Source organism: Thermobia domestica, chromosome 1 (genome assembly GCF_964235325.1).
Source record: "Thermobia domestica chromosome 1, izTheDome1.hap1.1, whole genome shotgun sequence".
Taxonomy (NCBI): domain Eukaryota; kingdom Metazoa; phylum Arthropoda; class Insecta; order Zygentoma; family Lepismatidae; genus Thermobia; species Thermobia domestica.
This window is the reverse complement of record NC_137454.1, coordinates 223574361-223601530: the sequence shown is the minus strand read 5'-3', so window position 1 is coordinate 223601530 and position 27170 is coordinate 223574361. Positions and strand designations below refer to the sequence as shown.

At 36.1% G+C, this 27170-nt stretch overlaps 1 protein-coding gene across 1 annotated transcript in view; it reads left to right on the top strand.

The window, feature by feature from the left end:
* Positions 1-27170, top strand: part of LOC145694290 (uncharacterized) — a 412113-nt gene that overhangs the window by 261687 nt on the left and 123256 nt on the right. The gene's annotated exons all lie outside the window — the stretch shown is intronic.

Genomic DNA, 27170 nt, shown 5'->3' with positions numbered 1-27170 from the left:
TCCTGTAAGGAATGCCCGACAGTACCTGTTTAGCAGCCTGTCATATTTTGTATAGAATCCAATCTGTTGCTTCTATTCAATCACCATCTTTAGAGATGCTCGTTGCTATGACAACCAAAAATGAGATATCTCCAGCAGAACTGGCGGATGTAGAAATAGAATTATATAATAGCAGAAGTTTCCATGTCGGTTGTAAAAATGAAATCAAGGAATACGATACGTTTCTCTGTGTAGTTAAAATTATGATAGGTGTTTATATTTCTGTCTTAATTTACGAATGCTTATGTTTATTTTCCGTAATGATTTGCTTCTCATTTAATATAATTAAACGTCTAATTAACTGATATGTCTTCATCGTTATCAAAATTACGTTACTAGCACTGTAAGGTATGTGATAACTTTCCACTGTTCTCTGTGTTGTCAATATGTTTGTGTTTGCTATTCTCTACTCCTTTGTGTGATACTAATTTACCGGCTGTACCCAAAAGAATATCAGAGCTTTATATATACTGTAATTTATTTCACCTGAAGTATGAAATCATAAATCAAACATGAGATGGAAAAGTTCTACAACGCCTACTATATGCCTTCCTTGCTAGTCTAGTACACTGAGAGAAATCCGTTCTCCGGACAACGGTATATCGTGCAAATATACGGAATCCTGTTTCTTATTAGAGAAATCACTACGGAGCATATCTTATTCGTATGCTACATAGGCACTGTATGCCCTTAGATGTTACATCATGCCGTTGCAGGATGTCTGATATCTAACAGTCTTCCTTATATTACATACATGTATGTATGTTACCTTCGCCAGCTATATGTTATATACGTCCATTTGTATGTGAGATCCTGACCGCCTATATTGTTTCATACGGAAAGTACGTACAGATGAAACTCTTATACAGAAAGTATTATAAAACATGCGTTTTCAGTTATACGTTTGCTATATCCATGTTAAGTCCACAAACTACAAGATTTACAATTTTATGTACGTCACATACATTTTTTTACTCAGTGTAGTTTGCGCGTTCCTTTCGTGCATGGGATTTCCTGGTTCTACATTACGTTGGAGAGCCATGAACTTTAAACATATTAGGGAACAGGCTTTTATTATGATTTTGACTCAACATACGGGTTATTTAAGTTTTGTCTTGATCACTGAAAAACCAGAGACGGTATGTCCTCATTACAGAAAAACCAGAGGCGATATGGCATACCACCCTATACCGTCTCACTTCGACCACTGATTAAAAGTGAAGCATGTCGCAAACTGGAACTGGACGGTGTGGTGAAGAATTTTCAAACCATCAAACAAAGGCGATTTGAAATTTTTGAACGTTTGAAAGCACTACTAGATTGCCAAATTCTTTCAAGTGCAGAAGAAACGTTCGGTTGCTTAGATGAAAAATTGTGAAAAACATTTGATGATTTCGAGAAATCGTTTGAAAGCTTTTAATGCTTCTAGAGTAACTGCGTATGTGCACTCTGCAAAACGACGTTTATAAGTCAATCCATTCTAAGTGATCAAGCATGTGCCGCTCAACCATCTCCAAAAAATTTAATTTTTCATGAATGTTTGTACTAAATCAGGGTACATCAAAACCACAATTAATTATTTTTTAAAACATCTCGTAGCGAAGCAGTTTCTGCCGCCATTTTGCGTTTTCTCGATTTCAGGCGTTTACGTTGTTTTGAATATTTTAGCATGTATTTGTCCTAGCAAATTGAAAACTGCTGGGAGCGTCCAACTTGTGTAGAGCTAAAACTTTGCCCTCTTAACATTTTTGCCTGAAACCACTTGAAAATGTTGAAATCAGGGCCTACAGTAGCAACATTTTTGGACATTGAAGACATGTTTGGGAAGAAGAAGCACTGATGTAGTCTGAATTTTTGTGTGCATGTAGTCAGGGTCTTAACAAGTTTACACTCAAAAGTTTGCAGACCTGAGCTGTTCCCAAAGACCTGAAAAAATATCGTAAAGTTGGGGAATTTGCGAATTTGGCATATTTCATTGTCCAATATCTCCACTAGGCCTGGATAAAAAAAAAAAAATCTGAAATTTTGGCGATTGGCGATTGTTAGCATACCATAACACACAACGCAGCGCGTTTTGTGTTTTTGAGCAAAAGGGGGTCAACGTATTAAGGAATGACGTCACACTCTATGAGGTGTTTTGTTCACAAATTCAACTGGAAATTCGTTGTTGTGAAGTGAAATAAAGTAGGATGAATGGCTAGTCCAGTTAAGGCTCTCAACCTCGTTTCTTTCCTCTAGTTGTGACTCACTGTCTTATCACCCACAGCAGCACTGGTGAAGAATGCCGCTGTCAGCAGAACGCGAGAAAAGTCAAAATGCATGTTTTGCACAAAAAAAAAAAAAAAAAAAAAAAGAGGTCCGTAAGTACTCATTTTTCTTGCTGCTTGCTATTTCAATGATATTCAATTCTGTTTCTTGCTGTTTTAACTGTCAACTCAAGCAGGAGACTGTTATCCTTTCGTTAAATTTACATTCCCCAGTCAGTGTTTACAGTGAGTGAGTGTTCATTGACTGGGGAATGTAGATCAAACGAAAGGACAACAGTCTCCTGCATGAATTGACAATTAAAACAAGCATAATCATGTTTGAATATCATTGATATAGCAAACAACAATGAGTATTTGAGCTAAAAGAGTAACGATTCCCAAAATTTCAGATGTTTTTATACAGGCCCATTGGAGATATTGGACAGTGAAATATGCCAAATTTGCATAATTCCATTCCCAAAATTTCAGATTTCTTTTATCCACGCCCATTGGAGATATTGGACAATGAAATATGCCAAATTCGCAAATTCCCCAACTTTACGTTATTTTTTTCAGGTCTTTGGGAGCCGCTACAGGTCTGCAAAGTTTTGAGTGTAAACTTGTTGAGATCCCGGACTACACGCACACAAATTTCAGACCTCTACGTTAGTTGTTTTCTCTTCCCAAACATGTCTTCAATGTCCAAAAATGTTGCTACCGTAGGCCCTGATTTCACCCCTTTCAAGTGGTTTCAGGCAAAAATGTTAAGAGGACAAAGTTTTAGCTCTACACAAGTTGGACACGCCCAGCAATTTTCAATTTGCTAGGACAAATACATGCTGAAATATTCAAAACAACATAAATGCCTGAAATCGAGAAAACGCAAAATGGCGACAGAAACTGCGTTGCTACGAGATGTTTTACAAAATAATTAATTGTGGTTTTGAAGTATCCTCATATAGTATAAGCATTCATGAAAAAATTAGATTTTTTTAGAAAAGGTCGAGCGGCAATTTTTCTTTTTTCTTGATCACTTGGCATGGATTGAGCCTTATGTTTATAATGTTTGATTCCTTACAATCAAACACAGTATGAAACTATATAGAGTTCAGTTGTTTATTCAGAAGTAGATCATAACCATAAATTATGTAAAAGTATGCTTGCCTAAACTGTTACAGCATAAATGGACAAAAGCCAGCTTGGAACTGAATGACTCATATAGGTAAGACTTTTACTTTTGAACACTTTATACTGATAGTTTCCAATCTATAGTGCTTAATTTCATAAGTCTTTGTAGCACCAGTACGTCGTCCTGGAAAATTGCCATAATCGGTCAGTGCTTCGTATTGCCTTTTCAATAGAGACATGCAGAAGGAACTAGGGATGGCCTTTTTCGAAAAATCTGTTTTTCGATTTTCGGAAATTTCATTTTTCGTTTTTTCGTTTTTCGCTTTTTCGAAAAATTTTTCGTTTTTCGTTTTCCGAAAAATTTTTCGTTTTTCGTTTTCCGAAAAATTTTTCGTTTTTCGTTTTCCGAAAAATTTTTCGTTTTTCGTTTTTCGAAAAATTTTTCGTTTTTCGTTTTTCGAAAAATTTTTCGTTTTTCGTTTACCGAAAAATTTTTCGTTTTTCGTTTTTCGAAAAATTTTTCGTTTTTCGTTTACCGAAAAATTTTTCGATTTTCGTTTTTCGAAAAATTTTTCGTTTTTCGTTTTTCGAAAAAATTTTCGTTTTTCGAAAAATTTTTCGTTTTTCGTTTTTCGAAAAAAATTTCGTTTTTCGTTTTTCGAATAAAATTTCGTTTTTCGTTTTTAGTTTCCGAAAAAGTATTTTTTGAAAAAATGTGGCCATCCCTAATCTCAAGATTAAAGAGATTCGCAGTCACGTCCGGATGTGTGCAACACTGGCACTAGTACCCGTAGACTATATTTCTGATGGTTTGTTGATCAACATGGAGGCTGTCCGATTAGACGAAGAGTCGAAGTCTTCAATGATTAGGAGCAATGGCTGGAAAATCGAAATTTTTCTCCGGAAAGTTGGAATTGTAGCAGTCACAGGAATCGAACAAATAAAGCAGTAGAAGACTGACAGAAATGCTTAAACAAAATATTATCCAGAACCCCTGCACATTTCCAGTCTTGTGAAGACTATTGAGGGAAGATTCTATATGTAATCATGTTTTCAGAAGAATGGAAATGCTGAGCATTACTCAAAAGAACGGAAAAGCCATGTATATGAAAGTTGACGATAGGATACAGTCAATACTTCATAATTTGAGAGAACATGTTGACCTGAGAAAATGTCTCAGTCGCTTGAGCTTTGTATGTACATAACCTTGAACAATTTCCTATGGGGGCGCGGTGGCTCAGTGGTAGAGCGTTCACCTCCGGTGCTTGGGGTTCCTGGTTCGATCCCAGCTCGCACCGTGTGGACCTTGTGGTGGACAAACACCGTGCTCGTGGGTTTTCTCGGGGTTCTCCCGTTTCCTCATTTCATAGCGTTGCACCATTTCATCCATTATTTTGCTCATCAGCTTCTCCCTTAGTTACGCAGCCCCATTCGAGGTCCCTCGTGACTATATGTTTAGCGTATGCGTTTTCGGTTCGGGAGACCGGGTTCGATTCCAGCCTGGAGCTTAAGTGGTTTGTATCTCATGTTATGCTGAGTTCACGTCTCTATAGCTGAGTAGGACGCTAAACTAAAACCAATATCCTCATCATCATCGGAACACATTTGCAAGGTGTTGAGCTTAAAATAAAAACTAGATTGCGAATCTTCTATTTATATGTTTTCTTTTCACTTGAAAAATATTTTGAGTCTCTTTAAAAGAAGAAAACACAACAATCATTTGAGATTTTACATTTAAAGAAAGAAAAAAATGATTAATTAGGCTTATATTATATGCAACCTCTCCACTTTATAGTATAAAAATTTGAGATGGGCCATTTATCTTGATACGCCCATGTAATTTTGAAACTAATTGACAAAAATGGCTGGAATTTTGTAAGATGCAAATAACGACAAGGGAACTCTGTCTAATAAACTCTGCAGTACCAACAAATTAATAGTGTTGCCAACATAATATAAAGTTATATTTTTAACGCCACTATGCCATGTTATTACATATCTCAAATCTAAATATTAAACGAAACCTTACAACACAAATTTTTATTCAGTGTTGCAAATTAAGGACGCTGCAATATGACAAGCATCTAAACTTTAGAAACCTGATAATAGTATTAATAAAAGCAGAGGCGGATTCAGGACGAATTCAACGGTGAGGAAAGAAGGTAGTGAAAGATTCTGTTTTCTCTCTCACCGACTTTTGCAGCACTGGTGATTGTGAAACTCAGGGAGGTGAATAACCTTTCCCCCCCTGGATCTGTCTATGAATAGAAGTGAGACGGACAGTGAAATGCAAACCCGAAATACCTTAGTGTCGAATACTATGACCATGAAAATTTCTTACATAAACAGAACGTCTAATCACGTAGGTGATTCTCAAAAGACGTAAACTTCTCGGAGCCGTTACAGCAATTTGATATCTCAAATCGTTCAGGAGATATGAAAAACGTGAATACTGATAGTGATACTCCTAAAAATGACGTATTTGGGGATTGTTCGTAATGTATCTTGATTCTTTTTGCTTTTATAACATTACAGAAACAGATTTTGGTACTTGTAATTACAATAAATTCTTGCAATTACATAATTTTAACCAGTGTTGCAAACTTTACCAATGTGTATCACATCTCCAGATCAGTTTGAGATATCAAATTGCTGTAAACTGCATTATGATCTCTACGTCCGTTGAAAACCTTCTATGTTGTTGGATATGATACTCATCCATGCAGTTATCGAAATAAAATCTTTCTGGAAAAAAAGTCAAATTTTCAATCCCTTACGTGAAGACTAAGGAGCATGGAAGCTTCTCATTGCGGCAAGTGACTTGCCAATAATGGCAGAATACCTATGATGACAACTTTGTACCTATTTATTTGAAATAAATCATATCATGATCATAGTATGTAATGTGCTAATGTGCTGTGGATGTGCATGCCCCGTCCAAGTTATTATTTATTACTATTATAGAAGCCTAAAACATTTGGATCTTTGAAGGCCCGTGCTGGCCCACCGGGACATGTCCCGGTGCGCCCTCCGAAACATCTCATTATAAATAAAGGTACAACTTTTTTTATATATATAGATCTAATAAATTCTTACATTTATTATTGCTAAAGAACTGGTGGTGAATACAGCGCGTTCTTTACATAAGACGCCCTCGCGAACTACATAAAAAATAAACAGTTTTATTTATTCTTCTGTATGGCACAATTTTGTACAATGAATACATACTGTTACTGTTGGTAAAAAACCCATGAAGATTACAGTGCGCCCTCTATATAAGGCGCCCTTGCGGAACCTCACCAAAGATAAACGGTTTTATTTATTCTTCTGTATGGCATAGTTCTGTACAATGAATGCATACTATTACTGTTGGTAAAGAACCCGTGAAAGGTACAATGCGCCCTTTATGTAAGGCGCCCTTGTGAAACCAAGTCAAAGATAAACGGTTTAATTTATTCTTCGGTATGACACAGTTCTATACAATAAATACTTACTGTTACTGTGGGTAAAGAAACCATGAAGAGTACAGTGCGCCCTTTATGTAAGTCGCTCTTGTGAAACCAAATCAAAGATAAACGGTTTAATTTATTCTGCGGTATGACACAGTTCTATACAATAAATACTTACTGTTACTGTGGGTAAAGAAACCGTGAAGAGTACAGTGCGCCTTTTACGTAAGGCACCCTTGCAAAACAACATCAAAGATAAAAGTTTAATTTATTCTTCTGTATATTGGTGGATCCACGACCACGTGGGGGCAGAGGGGGCGACCGCTCCCCCAAAGGTATTTTACTTCCAGTTTACTTTCGGAAATAAAAATATTGTCTTTTCAATCTGGCCGATCCAACCTGTGTGACAAGCCTAGCAGAGTCTAATCAAAATGTATGGTACTTAATACAGACATATTTGAATTGTGAATACTTCTGTCCCTAGTTCCTTGAGACTGTCACCATAAGCCGCAAACGAGCGAGAATGATTTATTCGTTGAACGAACAGCTGTAGGAAGAAGGAAAGATGGATCACTCTTTGAACTAAAAATGTATATTTTAAAACTATATCCTAGAAAAAAATGATGTGTGATTCAAAACCCGAATCTTCAATTACGTTTACCTTGAATAAAGAGAAATATAGAATATTCAGCGCTCCTTACCGAAAAGCTCTCTGAATCTAAAAGGAGACTTTTCGGTTGGTTGATTGATTGATATGTATTTATGTCGTTTGTCAAAAGCGATGCTTTACAGAACGAGAACTAGAGTTTAAAGTTGGATCTGAACCACTGCAGTGCGTTCTATGTTCACTTACCTTGTATCAAACCACAGAACCTTATGCATCAATTATCAAAGGTATGTCCGCTAGCTACTACATCAACAAAGAACTGTGACTTTTGGGGTTCAACACGGAAACATTCATTGTGACTTTTAATGGCATTTCATCTTTTCTTAGGAAATAATACAAGCTAAAAGCTGTTATTGTAATCATATATAAAGAAGTCGTCCTGATCTTCGCACAGGCCAAACCGCTTAAGCTAGAAACTTGAAATTCGGACAGTAGATAAGATTTTCGATCTAAGGTATCACTAAGGAAGGATTTTTGGGAAATTCAAAGAAAGGAAGGGGGAATGGGGTGGGAATTATTTTAATAAGATGATCATCTCTCCGAATCCCTTAAGGTTAGAAAACTGAAATTTTGATTTTGATTTCTCATTTAAAATAATGCGTTTCAACATTTTTTGATACTTCAGTAAAATGGGGAAAAGAGGTGTAAAGAAAAGGGGGCGGGGATTGCAATTATCATAATAAGATATCAATATCTAAGAATCTTTGAAGGTTAGAAACATGGAATTAGATATATGGACTTCTCACTTAAATCAATTCAATATATATTTCAGCGTTTTGTATTATTATTATTATTATTATTATTATTATTATTATTATTATTATTATTATTATTATTATTATTATTATTATAAGATGACTATATTTCGGGATTCCTTACGGCTAGAGACATGAAAGTTGCTAATTTGATTATTCATTTAAAATAATGAAACATGTATTTGAGCATTTTTTGCCACTTAACGTACAGTAGAAAGGCAAAAAAATAGGTGAGGGTTGACTAAAATGCCTTGCGAGGTGTTTGAATTTCGTGACACCGTTTTAGCTCGATTCAATTATATGTATATGAAAGACACAGAAGGGAGAACGCAAAATATTGTGCCACAATACACGTAGAAGCATTTTCTACATTGTACAGGGCCGTATTCCGAACAAATTGGGGGTCTGGGAGCGAAATCTCACCTAGGTAAAGGCTACTATAATATAATTTTATTGTTGTTGTAGGCATACATGTTTCTAAATGCTGCTTTTAAGAAATTAATTAATAGGCAACACCCTCTTCCTCGTCTGGTCTTTTTTTTTTTTTTTACATACTCAATTATACCACTGCAAAAGCAGAGTATTCGGACAAAATACCCTATACGGTGTTTAAAGTCCCCAGTTTGATTCCCGTTGAGGGTACATTTCAACGAAAAATGTGGTTCGGATTCCATTACAATCAATAAGTGCACGTCTCCTTTAGCCGTCATGTCACTACCATGGAACGTTAAGCTCAAGCAACAAATCAAAATACCCTATGTATAGAGGTCTACACTTTTGTAATAGTGTCCTATATTTGTCTTCTTGCTCTCTCCTGCTTAAGTTAAAAATTCCTGAATGTACCAGAAATTGAATTCCTTACACATTCATCTTTAAATGCATCAATTGAGTACAGTTGGGAGCTTTTCTTGAGAAATGAACTATTCCATGCACACATAACGTCAAGGCTTATCAATGACTCCCCAACTCCTCGTGAATCCTGGGTTCTATACAAATCATAGAAATGTTTTCTTCACCTTTGATACATCAGAAGATTTTGGTACGACTTATGTAGCCGCAATCTTAACGCGCACTTAAGAAAATGTCAATAATGTTGATAAACTGAAATCATGGTGAAATATTGAGTTTAGCAAAACGAAACGTAACGGAAATCCAACATCTTGCCCTCAGGAAATGTTCAAAGATCAGATTAGAGAGACAGTGAAAAAAAAATGTCATGGATAGGGGTCGACGAACGTCAAGGTATTCTATTGGATAATGAAATTGATAGTTACGTCAAACTTCATGTTTTCTTGCGATCACTTTAGTAAACAAAGGGAAGCTATATTTATATACACAGAGGAGATATGGGAGAGGCTCGTGGCAGATAATAGATGACATATAAATGCCATCGTCAATATAGTACTTTGTGTAAGTACTGTGCAAGACAGTGCATCTGATATATTGTGGTGACTAAGTGTGAAGTGAATTATGATACCACCACGCCTCCGAAACGGAAGTTCGTATTTAATTTAACTCTAGAGAAAGAATATACTTACATAAAAATAATAATAATATTATAATAATAATAATAATAATAATAATAATAATAATAATAATAATAATAATAATAATAATAATAATAATAATAATAATAATAATAATAATAATCGGGTCACAAAATATAATCTGAGAATCAGGTTTACGCCCCCCCTCCTCTCCAACCCCGGAATCATATGTGTCCCATTTTTGCAAATTAAAATTCTGGTCACTTTTAGGCTATCTCATCTTCCAGAAAGCGAACCGCACCTCCAAACGATACCTCTGGATCCGCTAGTGCTTCTGTATGGCACAGTTCTATACAATATACATACTGTTATCGTTGGAAAAGAACCCGTCAAGGCACCCTTGAAAAACAACATCAAAGATAGACGGTTTTATTTATTTTTCTGTATGGCTTAGTTCTATAAAATGAATACATGCTGTTACTGTGGGTGAAGAACCCGTGAAGGGTGCAGTGCGTCCCGCGCATAGAGCACCCTGCGAAACACCACGTTAGAGGGAAGTGGTTTTAATTGTCCTTCTGTATATCAGTTCTATATAGTAAATTCATATAGTCATTGGCGCAAATCCCGAGAGGATGAGGGGGACATGTCCCCAACCTTGGAACTACGAGGGACTGTCCCCTCAATAATTCGATTTGAAATGTGTTTTTGGGGGAGAAATGTGATGATTTGTGTCCGACTGCCACAAAGGAAAGTGAGATGAAATTGATGTCTCTTGGCTTGTTTCATTTAAAAAAAAAAAGAATCGTATTCTTTCATATTTCAAACTGAACTTCGTATCCTGGCGTATTTACGTCACACCAATCTGTATTAATTCAGCTCCCGTTACTTGGACACAAATTGCAATAAGTGTCAGAAAAGGATATGTGCCTCTCCTCATGCTGGAAAATTGTATCAGCTGTAGATAGGGCATAAATCCCGAGGAAATGGGGAGCCTGCCCCCCAATTTCAATACATTAAATTCGTCTTTAATTATTGTTAGTCTATTTATTTAATTCCTGTAACGATTCCTATAATGCTATTGAGATCATCATCATTTTTCTCAAATAATAGTATTCTTGCGTCATACATAATTTATTTTCTTTCTTCATAGTTTTGGGAAAGTCATTATTTAAGTTATTATAAAATAAGTGTCCTAAATTTTAATGCGGTCTAAGTAGAAGCATACCAATTACAAATATGCATGTATTCAGATTTCAGAATAAGTTCATGGCACTGATTTGTAATACTGATATTTACCACTATTTCATCTACATCGCCTGATATATAATATACAACATGTTCACCTCAGAAAGCAGATTCATCTGAGTCTCATCTGCCCCTTCGCCACCAAAAAAAGCTTTAAATCTGCCCGTCTCCCAATATTGAAGACAACTGTGCTCCCCCAGTTTCTTTGGGAGCCACCCTTGCACCGCCACTGCACTTTATCCGATTGTACACTAATGGAATCTATGACTAAAAATAATGGACATTCACTTTTGCCCAATTTCAATCCGACATTTTGTTCTGGAGTATGTCTGTTTTTGCATTTTTCCGAAAATTTTCGGATGGTCATCGCTCCGAGGCATTTCTACACCCAGGTTGGTCTATAATTTTCTTTTTATCTTGGAGACAGGAATTAAATCTTCCAAAAGACACAGACAGACAGACACACACACACACACACACACATATATATATATATATATATATATATATATAACGTAACCACGTTTGTATGAGCGCCCTCTTGGTAGACTTGTCCACCGCCCTCATTAGTAAGCCAGCACGGGCCTGGATCTTTGTGGATGTTTGTGATACTGTAGCATCCTTAGTTTGTAACAAAATTTCAGCCTTTTTTTATATTATTCTAAAAGTTACAAGAGTGTAAAGATAAATAGTCCACTAAGTGTGTTCGTGTCACGTTATTTTTTTATTTTTACTCTAAGAGTGTCAAACACGAGTGTCCTCTAAATAAATCTTATCTACCCCACTCGGGGAGGGGGCTAGAAGATTCAAATGACACCAATGTACAATCACTTACCTCTGTTTCTTTTGTGGCTCCATCTCTGGATCACCCTCGGCCTCAATAATCTCTTCCAGTGACTGCTATCTTGATGTTTCCTGTATAACACCAACGTGTCGTGATCTTAAATGGTACCACAAGCCAGTCGTTGAATTTCGATTGTGGATAATACTTCGACAGTAATTGCATTTTGAAGAAACACCATCATTTTCACGAGTGAAATGTTCCCATATATTCGACTTTCCCATTGTAAATACTTCCCGAAAATATCTCTTCTTGCAGTTATCTTATATAGTTCGAAACAAGCTCTGCGTTGGTAACTGATATAATGAACTCAGTTGGGTATTCCTCATAACGAACTAATGCTTCTCCCACTAGGCCAATAAACATACCAGAAGTGTTGATATCGTAGGACACGTGTCCTTTCTCTAAACAACAATCTTTTATTGTTACCAAAATATTCAGTCACAGCGAATACGAAACCACGTACCGTATCAACAAAGGCGAGTACGAGATAGCTAGCTAAAAGCAGTCTCAAATAGCTATTACGATTAGAACACGCCGCATCAGCGAAATAAGATACTATTCAATTTCATAAAGCTTATCTGTATGTAATGATGCGTTTCTTTTCTTTTGTTTATAACTTCAATCAAACCAGGCAGGGAAGGAAATGTTGCTCTTTCGCAACTTCAAATTTCTCATCAGTTTCGTTTCGTCCCTTCGTGTTCCATCTCCTTCTGTTTCGATTTTTTTCGTTTTTCGTTTTCCGAAAAATTTTTCGTTTTTCGTTTTCCGAAAAATTTTTCGTTTTTCGTTTTTCGAAAAATTTTTCGTTTTTCGTTTTTCGAAAAATTTTTCGTTTTTCGTTTTCCGAAAAATTTTTCGTTTTTCGTTTTCCGAAAAATTTTTCGTTTTTCGTTTTTCGAAAAAATTTTCGTTTTTCGAAAAATTTTTCGTTTTTCGTTTTTCGTTTTCGAAAAATCCATTTTTCGAGAAAGTATTTTTCGAAAAAATGTGGCCATCCCTAGAAGGAACTCCACTCCACATTATCTGCGGAGAGGCTGAGTCCTTAGCTACGCCGCTATAATGGAAATTAACTTAAAAGTGCCGCCAACACATTTTTGTATACGTTGTTTCATAAATAATGCATTTCTTCCAACTACCTGTGTTGGAATGTTCTATTGAGATTTCATTTTTAGATTTTTCATCCATAATTTTCTTCTTGTTGTATTTTCCATACATACTCACTTATGTAAAGTTTTGTAAACATTGTTTTTGAAGATTTCTGGAAATATTGCCTGGTTCAGTCAGTACAGACCTAAATAATTATAACGAAGTAAGTAATCGTGTAAATGTGTTAAATTGGCTCCATCGCTAACGAGTGCGTTGATTTGCTCAATTGAATTGTTTGGGAAGTCCATCTACCATTTGCATTGCAAATAATTGTTCACTGCTGTTTATGCATGTTGTACCATTTCGGAGGACAACTGTAGCGTTGCTCTATGTATGTTAGATTTCTGTTGACAACGGGTGCTTGTCTGCTTATAGAGAAAACATTGAGAATTCAAAGAGTTGTGTGTGTGTGTGTATGTGTGTGTTAACTGGATATGTTGTATGTGTTTACACATGTACCTATTTGCATGTGTGAATGCATTTCTATATGTATATATGTATTTGAGGATTCCTGAACGAACATACACAGAAAAGTATTTAGTGAACTATGGTCTAAATGCAATTGCCTTCTATTGAAATATCTTGTTGGCCACAGGTGTTCACTAGAGATACCGTATTAGTCCGTCGTGTGCGAATCTATCCCTCAAGCCCCATCTCTCTCTCTCTCTCTCTCTCTCGCATACACACACACACACGTCCAGACAGAGAGATTGAACACAAGACGGGTTTTAACAAAGTAGAACGAAAAATGACAGAGAGGTGTTTTACTGAGAGAATATTGAACATTGCGCACGTGATTTTACTATTTTTAAACAACCACAATATGAAATTCATGAATTCTAGTTGAAACTCGTATGTGGCTGGAATTGATAATGTTGTGTTTGGTTTGCTTGTTTATATTGCGTATACAAACAACCAAGAAATAAAAAAAAGTACTTTTGGGCATAAAACAGCAAACTTTTTATTCAAACTAACAACTAAAAGGTAAACAGAGCTGCCAGGTACTAAAAATATGAACTTTTTTCTGAATAGTACAAGTTTTGTAAACTTTAATTAGTCTGATGCATATGGACAAAATTACCATTTCAAACATCTGCATGGTTTTCATTTTTTTTAATCTTGTTTCCACAGCTGCATGCAGCAACCTTGCAGCATATACAATTACAATTTTGATTTCTTTTTGCAATACAACAAGTAGCCGTGTCACTTGTACACTATGTGAAAGAGTTTAATTTGTATGACCTGAAGGAACTCTACCATGAGGGACATGCCAGAGGGTATGGTGGCAGGAAAGAGAGGGAGGAGGCGAAGAAGACCACAATTAATGGACGATATTAAAACAGAAAAATCATACGTGAAGACCAAGAGGTTAGCGGAAAGAGCATCGAAGCTTCTCAACTCCGGCAAGTGAAATGCAAAAAAAAAAAATAATAATAATAATAATAATAATAAAATAAAATAAAATTAAAATAAAAAATAAAAAAAAATATAAAAAAATAAAAAGCAGAATACCTATGATGATGATATTTTCTTAATTAATATTGAAGCCGGAAGCAGTAGTAGATTTCTATTACTTCCGCTGTTAGTAGAGAAATTAGAGTGGAGATCAAACATATTCATAGGACGCTTAATTGATTGCAAAAAAAAAAAAAAAAAACAACAATTCTCGCTGTCTAGTACCGTTTTTGTTGTACAGTGATCAATATTAAAAACAGGATGTGATTGATTTCTAACACAGGTGGATTTTCATGCAAGTGCCCGCTGCGTTCTTTGCTTGCGATAAAATAGCCAATAGTGGAACTTGTTTAAGCACGGTTCTACGTGTAACACAAAATTTTTTGTTGAGTACACATACAAATCGCAAGTAACGGACGCTTGTATGAAAATCCGCCCTTACGGTTTGGATAAAATTTAAGAGAAAAGATGGCGACTGTTCTTGGAATGCTGAATCGGTTTTGCAAAAAAAAAAAACTTTCTCTTATTGTTTTTGTTATATCTACATGGATCACGGTGGCTCAGTGATAGAGCGCTTACCTCTGGTGCATGGAGTCCCTGGTTCGATATCCGGCCAAGTAAGTTTTTGATGGACAACATCATGTCCGGAGGTTTTCTCGGGGTATTCCCATTTCCTCCCACCTTCTCATTCCACCAATTCTTTTTATCATAATTTATTTGCCTTAACAATCGTCTCCCTTATCCTAAAGGGCATAATTTGGGACGTTAAACTCAAAGATTTTCTTCTATGTACAATAATATTGAAACCAGAAGTTCTACTGAATTTTTATCATTTTCAGTTTGAGTAGAGAGTTAAGGATGCAGGAGCGTAAATAATGGGCCCCGCAGAGCCCGCATTGTGGGCGACGGGGGAGGCAAGCCATCTGGGGGCTCCCAAATCGTGAAGTGGGACGTAGAGAAGGGGCCCCACTCCACGCTATGTGCGGAAGGGCTCCCAAGTCTTTAGTTACACACCACTGTAAGGATGCACCTGAAATGAATTCTTGGAACACTTAATCGAGTGCAGAAAACCACTTCTCGCTGTCAGTTACAAATGGTTGATTTCTACCGCGCACAGTTTGGTTATCACGTCTATCAATCAACTCGATCCATAACTTTTGAACCTGTACATCCTGGCTAAAATTGATGGTGATCCATCAAGTAATTATTAACATGATTTTTTTGTCTTCCTAACAGGCAGACGCACAGATAGACTTGGTAAATATATACATAAAGGAGTTTTGGTATATCAAACTCCTTTAAAAATGAAACTAAATTACATTTCTAATTTAATGTCCTTTAGTAGTTTAAGATAAAGGGATCGGGTGATTGAAGAAAGTGAATTATCAGGAAAAGACGGTGGAATGAGAAAGTGGAAAACGAGAAAGTCTCGAGAAATCCCCAAGGACACGACACTGTCCACTACGAACTAGCATGCTCTAGAAATGACACAGGATCCCTCACTCTATAGGTGAGCGCTCCACAAGTATTTTTCATAACTTCCGGCTCAAATTTTCTGTTTCTGACTCTTTGACTACTACAAGACTCGACAGGGACATGGACACAGAAGCATCGAGGAATGTTCAAAACGCCTATCTGTTTAAAAGATCACGAACATACAAACATCGAGGACTGATCGAAACGCCTATCTGTTTAAAGGGGCACCAACATAGAAACATTGAGAACTGTTCTAAACGCCTATCCGTTTAAAGGGACACCAATACAGAAATATCGAGAACTGTTCAAAACGTCTTCTTTCAAAGCAATGCGATCACAGAAACATCGAGGACTGTTTAAAACGCCTATCCGTTTAAAGGTACACCAACACAGAAACATCGAAGACTGTTCAAAACGCCTATCCGTTTAAAGGTACACCAACACAGAAACATCGAAGACTGTTCAAAACGTCTATCCGTTTAAAGGTACACCAACACAGAAACATCGAGGACTGTTCAAAACGCCTATCTGTTTAAAAAGACAGTAACCTCCAAAGGATTTCGTCTCACCGTCGCCAACCAAATGCCTTAGACCTCTCGATTACACTGCATCGACACTGATTCGCCTTTCACCTTTATACAAAAGGCATTTTATTTAAATATTTACTTATTTGTATCGACAAAGAATACAGAAACCTGCATCACAAGGATATTCAAGCATCACTCAAAAGATGTCAAGATTGAAAGGGATAGAAAAGAATAAATTAATAAGAAATTTCTTATTGTTTACAGAATTGGACTTTCATTTCTCTTGTAATTTCTAGAATATGCTGGTTTTTCTTTTCCTTTTTTCATTACAACTCCCACTTCCTGCTGCCTTGGCCGATTACTTTCGGACTCATTGATGACAGACGGAACTGCCTCTTGCCTTTATTCTCTCTCTTATGCTTTCATATTTCGTTTATTATCTCTTTGTCTTTTCTGCTGTCATAACTCAGCAGATTGAGGTGTGGCACATTTTTTTTTCAGCATGGCACCTGATATTTAAAACCATTTTATCCCTCTTTTTTCTTTTCTTTTCTTTTTTTATTTACCCGTTTTACATACAGAAAAAAAGAAAGTAAGTGATTAATACATAATATAAATAACTGGGATATAGCTTCTTATTCCATCCTTGTTCTTAGTTTCCTAATTTGAATTTCATTTTCATTATTAACGTAGGCATTTCTTCTTAATGCAGTCCATTCACCACTCTGAAAGTAAAAAAAAAAGTATAAATAAAATATTGTATTTAGAAAAACAAAAAGCGTAGAAAACAATATTTTCTCATTTTGATGTTGATTGTCTGTGTAGTTTGTTGTTTCTTCCATGGTTCCATATGTATTTATTACACTGTTTCTCATACGTGTTTATAACACTAACACTCACAAAACTGACACATTCACAATAAAAAGAGGTTATAGACATAGACTAACACAAAGAAATAAATAAATAATAAAAAAATAGCGTAAGGTTGTACTAAGTTGTGAGTATTTTCTTGTTTATATTAGAATTTGATTTATTTCATTGGTTTATGTCTTTTCAAAGTGCTATTTTTTTTAATTACCTTCTTTGTTGGATTCGTTCATTTCATGGGTTTCTCACTACGTGTTCTCTTATTTAAAAAAAAAAAAAAAAAGTTGTCGAATTTTGTTCTATCCTGCCGTGAGCTAGTGAATTCTTTATCTCTAAGTTCATCTATGAGATTCCTTATTTCTTCACTAGTTACGTAATTTTCACATCCATATTAGGTGTTCAGCTGTTTGGATTTCTCCACGTGAATACATTTCGTCATTTTCAATGTTTTCAATATTTTCAAATGTGTTTTGAAAGGTCTATCTCCGAAAGCGCTTCCAAAGTTTCCTTGTTTATTTCGCCAATTTCTTTGCTTACTGGGCCGGTGTGGCTCAGTGGTAGAGCGTTCACCTCTGGGGCATGGGGTCCCGGGTTAAAGCCCTGCTCCCACCAAGTGAAATTTGTGGTGGACAAACACCGTGTGCGTGGGTTTCCTCGGAGTTGTCCCGTTTCCTCCCACTTTCTTCATTCCACCATTTCATTCCTTGCTCATCATTACCGTCTCCTTTAGCCTAGCTGGCATAACCGTGGGACGAAAAGCTTTAAAATTTCATTTAATTTTTCTTTGCTTACTGTAATAATTGGAATGTATTCTCTGAGTTTTTCTCCTTTTGTTGTGATGTACCATTCCTCCTGCCATAGAATAAATTTACTTCGAAACTGATGTGCATTGCATTTGCAAACTCTTTCTTATATGATTCAGTTTTAAATTTGGAGTGTGCATTACATTCGATAAGGCATTTGATTTCGTATGACTTTCCATATATGATATTCGTTCTCAAGTTTTTTTTTTATTGTCCTAGATTTTCGGAGCACGCTAAGACGCTGGAAAGCTAAAATGAATTATTCATAACTGGACGTGATCGAGATTAATAGGGTTCAAATGGCACCTTTATACTTTTACCACTTACAGAAATTCTACTGAACAAACAAATTTAGAAGAAAAAAAAAGTAAATTCAACGCATTTTTATCTGCAATGACTCAATAATAAGGAATTTCCACCTCTAGTTCGGGTATCTGCGCACGCTCATTTGGGTATCTTCTACAGTATAACATAATTATTATGCTTAATTCTTAATTATCCATAACATTAAGAAGAAAAGAAACATATAGCAACACAATTGCACCAAACTGCAGTGTACTGCATTATAATTTGGGAAATATGAGGAGAATTTGAAATAGCTCAGGAGGACGTGATGCAAGCTGTTGCTTCTTTCCTACAGGTTTTCGTTTCACTCCGTAATTTTTTCACGTGACTAGCTTTCCAATCTCACTTTATAGTCTCTCCCTACAATCTTCTCGAGAGAGAGAGAGAGAGAGAGATCAAAAATGGCAAGAGGAGGAGAGACAAGAAGAGAACATAGCCTCTTGCACCTCATTCCTCCTCTCGTCCCTAATTTGCATTCTATTTGCATCGTTCAATCTCTCTCTCTATCTCTCTCTCTCTTTCGAACACAGACACTTAAACACACAGACACATACGCACGCGTGTATATATATATATATATATATATATATATATATATATATATATATATATATATATATATATATATATATATATATATATACATGTTGCCACAACATGCAGATGAGCAGAGCTTGGATGGGAAGGTATTAGCATTTCCTAGTGACCTCTTCTGGAAACACTTGTTTGATCCGCGGGAAGCGTTCAGGAGGCCTCAAATTGCTAGCAGGCAGAGAACGCTTTTGCTGGAATGAAAAGCAGAGAAGGAGAAAGGAGGTGGTACTGGTGGTGGCTCATTCGGATAGAAAACATCTCTCTTCTCTAACTACTTCTCTTTTATTTTATTTTAAACTTGTTCTTTTTCTTCTTACTTGGTTTCCCTACTCTCCAATCAGTACGATGGAAAGTTGGTTGGTGGTGAAAATAAATTAAAAAAAAAAAAACTTTAGACTTCATTAATCAGATTCTGGTTAAAGCTAGGGTCGTCCTCCGTGTTTACTATGAAACTTTATTTTCCGCTTATTCCGTTGAAAATGCTCCAATAAACTCACTCTGATGGAGTTGATCCGAAATGGTTTAGTTAATACCACTTTTCGGACTTATAATTATGCATAGAAATTCAAGAGATTTTTATTAACCTCGTTTTAATCTTAATGACAGTTCTTTTTTTACAACTCTTCTCTCTCTTAAGTACTTATAAGCCTTCAGAATGAGTAAGGGTAAACAAAACGATTTATGGATAGTTTGGTGAATATAAGAGATTTTTTAGGAGATGAAAATTCTAGTTATGGTTGTGAAGGAAGCCAACACAGAGGCGATCTATTTTCTAGTTCTATGTATTACGAAAAAGATCACATTTTTATCTATGATTGCTGCTTAACATCTGTTTCTACCGCCAACACTACATGACGCAGAGAAACAATACATAGGGACAAGCACATTCCTATATGCGCTGTGGAAATCCGTTTTGATAGTCTATACAGTCAAGGAACCAATCAATGTGTTCGGTTTCGTCGCAAGAAGTTGGTGCTGCCATCGGTTTCCGCACGTGACGTCGTGGGTTGTCACAGTAATCCTCATACTTTCATCTGCATCACTTGCCTGAATAGTAGATTCAGTGCAGAAGAATCAGATAGAAAATTCGCCCTATTGCTTATCTGTCAGCTACTCACTTGTTTCTGCCATTGTAGCCACTAGAAACTTAAATAAGAGCAACTATGTATATATTTCATATCAGCCTCTTGTGTGAATATATCGTGTCGAATACGATGAAGATGTGAAATAATAGCAAGGTTTGAACATGTGATATCTTGGATTAAAACAACAAGTATTACTTATTTGACCTTACTGAAAAATGAGAAATCGAGACCTTAATGCACACTTGGACTACTGTATCTAGGTTTGGACATTAATTTCCCTATTTATAAATATCTGTGCATATCACAATCCCTTCATTACATACCAATTGACAGTTAGAGTCAAAATGTTCACGAATATGCAGATCGGAAGGTAGTTCCTAAGTCGTGAAGCAAAAGGCGCTATTGCACCAATCGTGTTATTGGGCACATGAGATTTCAAGTATTTCGGCATGTTTATTGGCTGTATATTTCTTGTATGTACTATATGAGACAAAATCTACTATTGAAACATGTGTCGTGAAAGGACTAATAACATAAATGTTATATCGAGAAACATTTTGAGTTCATTCAAATACGTTGAAACATGTTGGCATGGCTATAAGCAAATGGAAAATATAACGGGCACGTTAGCTTTTGTGTACCATTAGATTCAACATTGATTAAAAATATTGCTTATGTTAAACTTCACAGATAGAAATGTATGTTTTCATAGTTAGTTAGGTTGTTCCAGTCAATATACAAAAATTCGTGATACATCCCTAAGAAGTCCGTTCCTAAAATTATATCCCGACTTTTTTTTTTTTACCTTCGCGGTCCACTGCTGCATTACGGTTATTACTATACAGGGTGTTTCAAAACAACACCGACACAACAATTCCGATTGGGAGGTGATTCCTGGCACCAAGATAAGGCGAAAAGTATAGACCAATTTGGGTACACAAGTGCTTCCTTTTGGAATCATAGGCTGCCGGAAACATGAAAAAATGAAATTTAAAGGTCCATAGCTACAAAACTATGGGGCCTACCGTAGTCGGGTCAAAACTTCACTTAGGAACTAATATGTGCCCTATCTACATACCAATGTTTCAGAATCCTGCTGTACTTCCGCAACAATTTTTATAGAAGTAGTTGGTCAGTACTTCAGTATGCCTGTAGCCAAACTCCCTCTACTCTCCCTCTACTCTACTCTGGTGTACATCTCCCGGAATTAGCGTACAACATTCCCTACTTTTTCTATATTTGTTATAATAAAACCAGATCTAATTTACAAACTACGATTATTTTCGTTCATCACATCACATGATTGTAGATTATAATATGACATAAATTCACACACATTCTTGCATTTACGAGAGCTTATTTCATAATTAAATAGTGTACCATTTATTTTCGATAAATTGAAGTCATTAATTAGACGAACAGAACTTCTTGAGGACAATTAGTTTCAATTGCGAGTAAATATTAGTTTCAATTGTGCAATTCAATATTAGATCCCGGTGAGAAATACCAACACAAATACGTATGGTTATCCCTTCGGTGATAATTTTAGCATCACACCTGTCCAATAAGGATATGTAATGTTTGGTTAGGGCTGAAATTAGAGCACCTTGTACTTTTGTTTTACAAGTTTTGATAGAATATCTGTCTTGTCTTAACACAGTATGTCTGTTATCAAATAGTTCGGCATCATAATGAGATTCTTTAATCCGTGCGTCAGTGATTGCAATTAGGTTGTAGTTATTATTAGATAATACAGCACAAAAGAATTCATCTGTTTTACCACGTAAGCTACGGGCGTCTTGATAAAATATTTTTAGAAGCTCTTTATTGTTTGTATAAGACGAGTTGTTAATTTTGAACTGCACACACATGCTTCATTAGTATCATATAAAGTTAACTTACCACAAGTTCCACTGCATTTCCTTGTTAGTCACACTTTGTTTGTTTGAGGGTGGGTCAAGACCGCCCAAGTGGTCTTCCTCCCTCTTTTGTTGTCGGAAAAGGGAATTTTTGCATAGATGGTTGCGTAGGCTGGCGTTTATTTAATCACTTCTAATGTTGCAAGTTTAGTATTCGCGTTCTTCAGAAATTCTTCGTGTTCTGATGGCGATGCGCTGTTTTGTTGCAGCTCGTCAGGGTAAATGCCTTATTGTTTATAAATAACTTATACTGAAGCTTTGCTTGCTTACCTTTGGAAAGCGCATCCCACATATATACAGTTAATTCTATGAGAATTTGTTGAACTGATACAGAGAAATCTTCCATGATTGAGACAGGGGTTCCCTTAGATATGCATGCTTTAGTATTAGATTCTTCTTCTTTTTAAGATGATAATTTTACAATGATAGGTCTGTTATCTCCGTGGCCTAAATGGTAGGCTCTTTCTATTTCACACAAACCCAAGTTACTTTCAGTTGCTCTGTGAGAAACTGTATGACACGTTTCTCGAATTCTTCTCAAGTTTCCATACATTTGCACGCGCAAATGTTTCGAAATATTAAATTATTTCTTCTTGAATGTTTCTTAACTTGTCAAAGAGTTCACTATTAGCACTCTGTTGATTTCTGAGTTTTCTTTCTCCTTTTTTTTAACAGCATTGAGGTCTTTCACAATTATTAAAACAAAAAATGAGATTTCAAGCACTGGAACACCAAGTTTAAAATTTCGAAGAGGTTTGAAAACACTGAAACTTCTTGCTTGCAGGAAATAACCATATACGAGTTCTCCAGGTTGAAGTATCTGCTCCCATATTATAACGGTTTGTCAAATATTTTCCTAACACTGTTTCACTATTGTGTTGAACAAGAAAAGTACTTTGAAAAGATCCACGATGCACTCTGCTCAATAAAGATTTACTTTTTTTTTCGGCATTTCACTAGCTACTTCTCCAGGCCTGAAAACTGACACAAGATACAAATAACAATGACAGTTTCACCTCCTAGCTCAAGCACACCTCCGACAGAAGTGCTGCTAAATAAATCGGACTTAAACCGATCAATCTTCAGTAGATACAAGTTATATACTTATAGAATACCAGATATTCTAAAAGGTAGTGAGCCTTTTAAACATGAGATCGGGTTAGTGTCTCAAATTGTAAGGTATATGGGTTGCATCTGTTGAGGCCTAATGTCATTCGATAACTGATACTTGAAGCTGGTATACTTACAAAAATGTTGAAATGCTTATATTTAGACGTAAAGCACAACGCAGTGAGGGTGAGTGAACTTTCCGCAAAACTGTACTATATGTGACAATTTTCTTTCGATAAAGGCGCAAATGCTGGGCACACCCGTCAAGAAATTTGTGCTGTTTGTGGGCAAGATACATTATCAAAGACAATAGCTAAATCATGTTTCGGTAGTTTTCGTTTCCGGGAGTTCGATGTTCAAGATGCTTTTCGCATTGGGAGACCAATCACAGTGAAAGTGCATAATATTCTGGCAAAAGTCGAGTAAGAGTAGCATGTAAGGAGTTATGGCATCACCAATGAACGAAACATCCACCTTCAGTGTTAAACCATTTGGAGAAAACTAGCCATATAAAGAAGCAAAGCGTGCGTGTGCCATATGCTCAAACTAAAATACATATTCCCGATCGACTTTCTATCTACGAATTCATACTGAAACGTAACGAACTCGAGTTATTTCTGAAGCTGTTATTCACATATAACGAAAATTGGATAACATATGACAACGACGGGTGAAAAATAATGGTGGTTGATCCAAGAGGAAGCTCCATAGTTCCTGGTAAAGTACACACTGATGCCCAGGAGGCTTATGCTGCACGTTTACTGGGGTTGGAGGAACATCATACATCACGAGCTGGTGACACTTTGCAGAACGATAGATTCGGCTTTGTGTTGTTGACAATTAGCGCAAGTACATTTAAAAATTTAAAAGAAATGGTCAGAACTGGTCAACAGAAGGGTATCGTGCATCATGCTGAGAATACCAGACCATACACGCCTTTAACTGCCCGTTAGAAATTGAGAGAAACTGGCTGCAAGATTTTAATGCATTCACAATATAGCCCAAATCTGGCGCTATCAGGCGACCATATGTTTCGGTTTCTGCAGAATATTGTTAAATAAGTTTCAAAAGCGACTTGTGAAAACCACGCTCACAATTTTCTAGCCAGAAACCACGGGAAATCTATAACGACAAGATCATAGTGTCCGAAGAAATAACCGAAGATCATCGAAAAGAAAGGTGCATATGTGGTTTTATAATATTATTTAGAAATCAGAATATATATATAGTCTTAACTTCCTTCAAAAACTCAATACTTTGTATACAACCTGATAGTGGGTAGAATAAAAAAGAACAAGAAGTATTACAAAGAACGAAAATACTACGAAAAACGTTTACAATTTTAATCTAGTTTCTATTTACTGTGCAGCTTGTATTATGTGACCTGAAGCGAGTTCGTTCCTGTGCTTTTCCCAGATGACTTTTTCTTCAATAGCAAGTAATGCAGCAAGCAAGGTAGTTAAAGCTTTCTAGCAAGGAAATTTGTTGAAAGTAGACTCATTCTCATCATTTTAGAATCATATGTTTTTAAGGCAAGTACTCAGATACACATTTTATAGTCTTAAATATTATTCTTCAATAATAAGAGCATTATTTACCAAACTGAAAACTATCTTATACTATTTAACAATACTATATGCAGAGTAGTAGCAAGATCGACGACCAAGGACAAAATTTCTGTGAAGAGTTTCCAAACTGTGAGAGCCTCCCATTTCGCCAATAACAAACGTGGCGAAAACGCTTGATGTAACGACATATGGTTCAAGTTGGCAATATTAGTGTTCAGTCATTACAACTAACGAGCTACAATTGTTCAAGAATTTATGCTGATAGTTATAAGGTTACAATCTATATTTTCTAGATTTATTTTCGATTGTATTAAATTTAAAGAAACTTAAAACACCATTGGTGGCAAAGTATCGCTGGCAAAGTTTGCCGTAGATATGACCATACATCACAACCAACTGGATGGTGACTTCAGAAGATCATAATTGAATGAAGAGAAGATAAAACACCCGGTCCCCTGATGTTTACCTTATGGGAAGACTGGTAGCAATGACTGGGTATGGGAAGGCTGGTAGTCCATCTACTAAGATGTATCTACTAAGCGGGCCCATCGGGTTTGTTCCCAGTAAAGCGAGCTTTATTTCCGTTCAACACCAATCCATAATACGATTAAAAAGTTGACAGGGCGTCTGGGAAACTTAACAGAAAAGGGGAGGTATAAAGAAGACAAGCATGATACTGATGTATCACATTATCTAGAGTACCAATTATATTATGTTAATTTTATTTTAACGTTATTTGTCAGAAAGATTCCATGTCAGAAGGTCCCGAACAGAAATACCCGCGGAATCGTTTCTTCTCGGTCATCTCTGTCCGGGATCTTCTGATATGGAATCTCCCTGACAAAAAACTAAAAACGCGGGTCCTTTTAACGCTGGGTCGTTTTCACTCGGACCTTTCTATCCTCGGCCTTTTGTCTGGGTCCTTCTGACGTGACCTCTCTCAGGACAGGCGACACACAGCTGACGTGAGATTAGATCGACTGTTTAAAATGGGATCCGAACTACTCACCAGGTTTGTACGAGACAACAATCCCTACTGGAAACTGATTCACACACACAAGTCTATTGTACACTGTAACCAATAACCGTGAAAATAAGTGCCTCCTACCATAAAAAATATACGGTTTACCGTTTTTCTAAAATAATGGTAGGAGACCGTTTTCCTGTCAGATGCTTGTGTCGGGCATGCGCATTGGAGAGAAAAAGCACATGTTCGAAGCTAGGATTGATGGCGCGTAGGTTCGGATGTGTTGTGCTTTGTTTTGTTTTGTTTCTTTCTTTCTTTTGTTTGTTTGTTTGTTTAGTGTGTGGTTTTCTGGTGTGACATATACAATAGGCCTACCACTGTTGAAGATATCCTGGAAATTCAACATTAAGCAAGGTAATGTATGGGAAAGCACCATGTTAATATTTGAACTTCGTTCGGTGACAAACAAAACTTTAGTTGGCTATCGTGGTAAGCAGATCGCTCCAAAGTGCAACGATTCAAAACCAAGAAGCTGCTGGATGTATAAAGTCTTATGATAATGTAGCCAACTACGAGTCGTGATGAAGCTAGAATTAGAATCACAATGTTAAAAAAAAAAAAAAAAAAAAAAACTTTTTAGGAAAAGTGCTTCGTAGTTTACCGTAACAGCATTACATAAATTGTGTTGCATCAACTGGAATTTTTCATGTTACAGAAACAAAAGTATACTGTCACTCATGTGTGCCCGAAGGAGGGGCAGGGGATCGCTCCCCTAACTAGTGAAAACGTATTAAATTTCTTAATAAAAATAAAAAAAATATCAGGGTATATAGTAATCAGGGAGTTGAGTCCCCTAGATAATTTTCATCGGGCGCCCATGCTGTCATTATTTTTTCTGGATAAATAAATTGTTAGATTTGAAAATTATTTCTGTAAATGTTTTTTATCTTTAATTTTGTTCTGAGTACCTATAATCTGTTCTGGTGTCTCGTTAATATATTTGAGCGTTTAATAGTCTAAATGTGCAAAAGTTCGATACTCTGGAAGTTTGGTGATTTTTTTTTTTTTTTTTTTTTTTTTTTTTTTTTTTTTTTTTAGCATTGATGTCACTGTTACATAATTATGCAAACACGTATTTATTAATTTGAGATAGCGGATACTGGATACTGTAGGCAGTGTTGTGAGAAGTCATATGGTTTTACACTTGTTTAGTCGTACTTCTGGTCATTCTAAGCTATGTTGTCTCTTGCCTGCTTGGTTATCTGAAACCGTAATAATGCGACTAATCGAATGAATCGCTGATTAGAATATTTGAGGTCTATTGGTTTACTGTTACTCATAGCGAAAATACATGCAATAAAGCTAGTCTTAACACTGTAACAGAATATCGATTTATGAATATCTTAAAAGGGTATGGATGTTTGTTCCAACTACATCTTCAAAGCGTG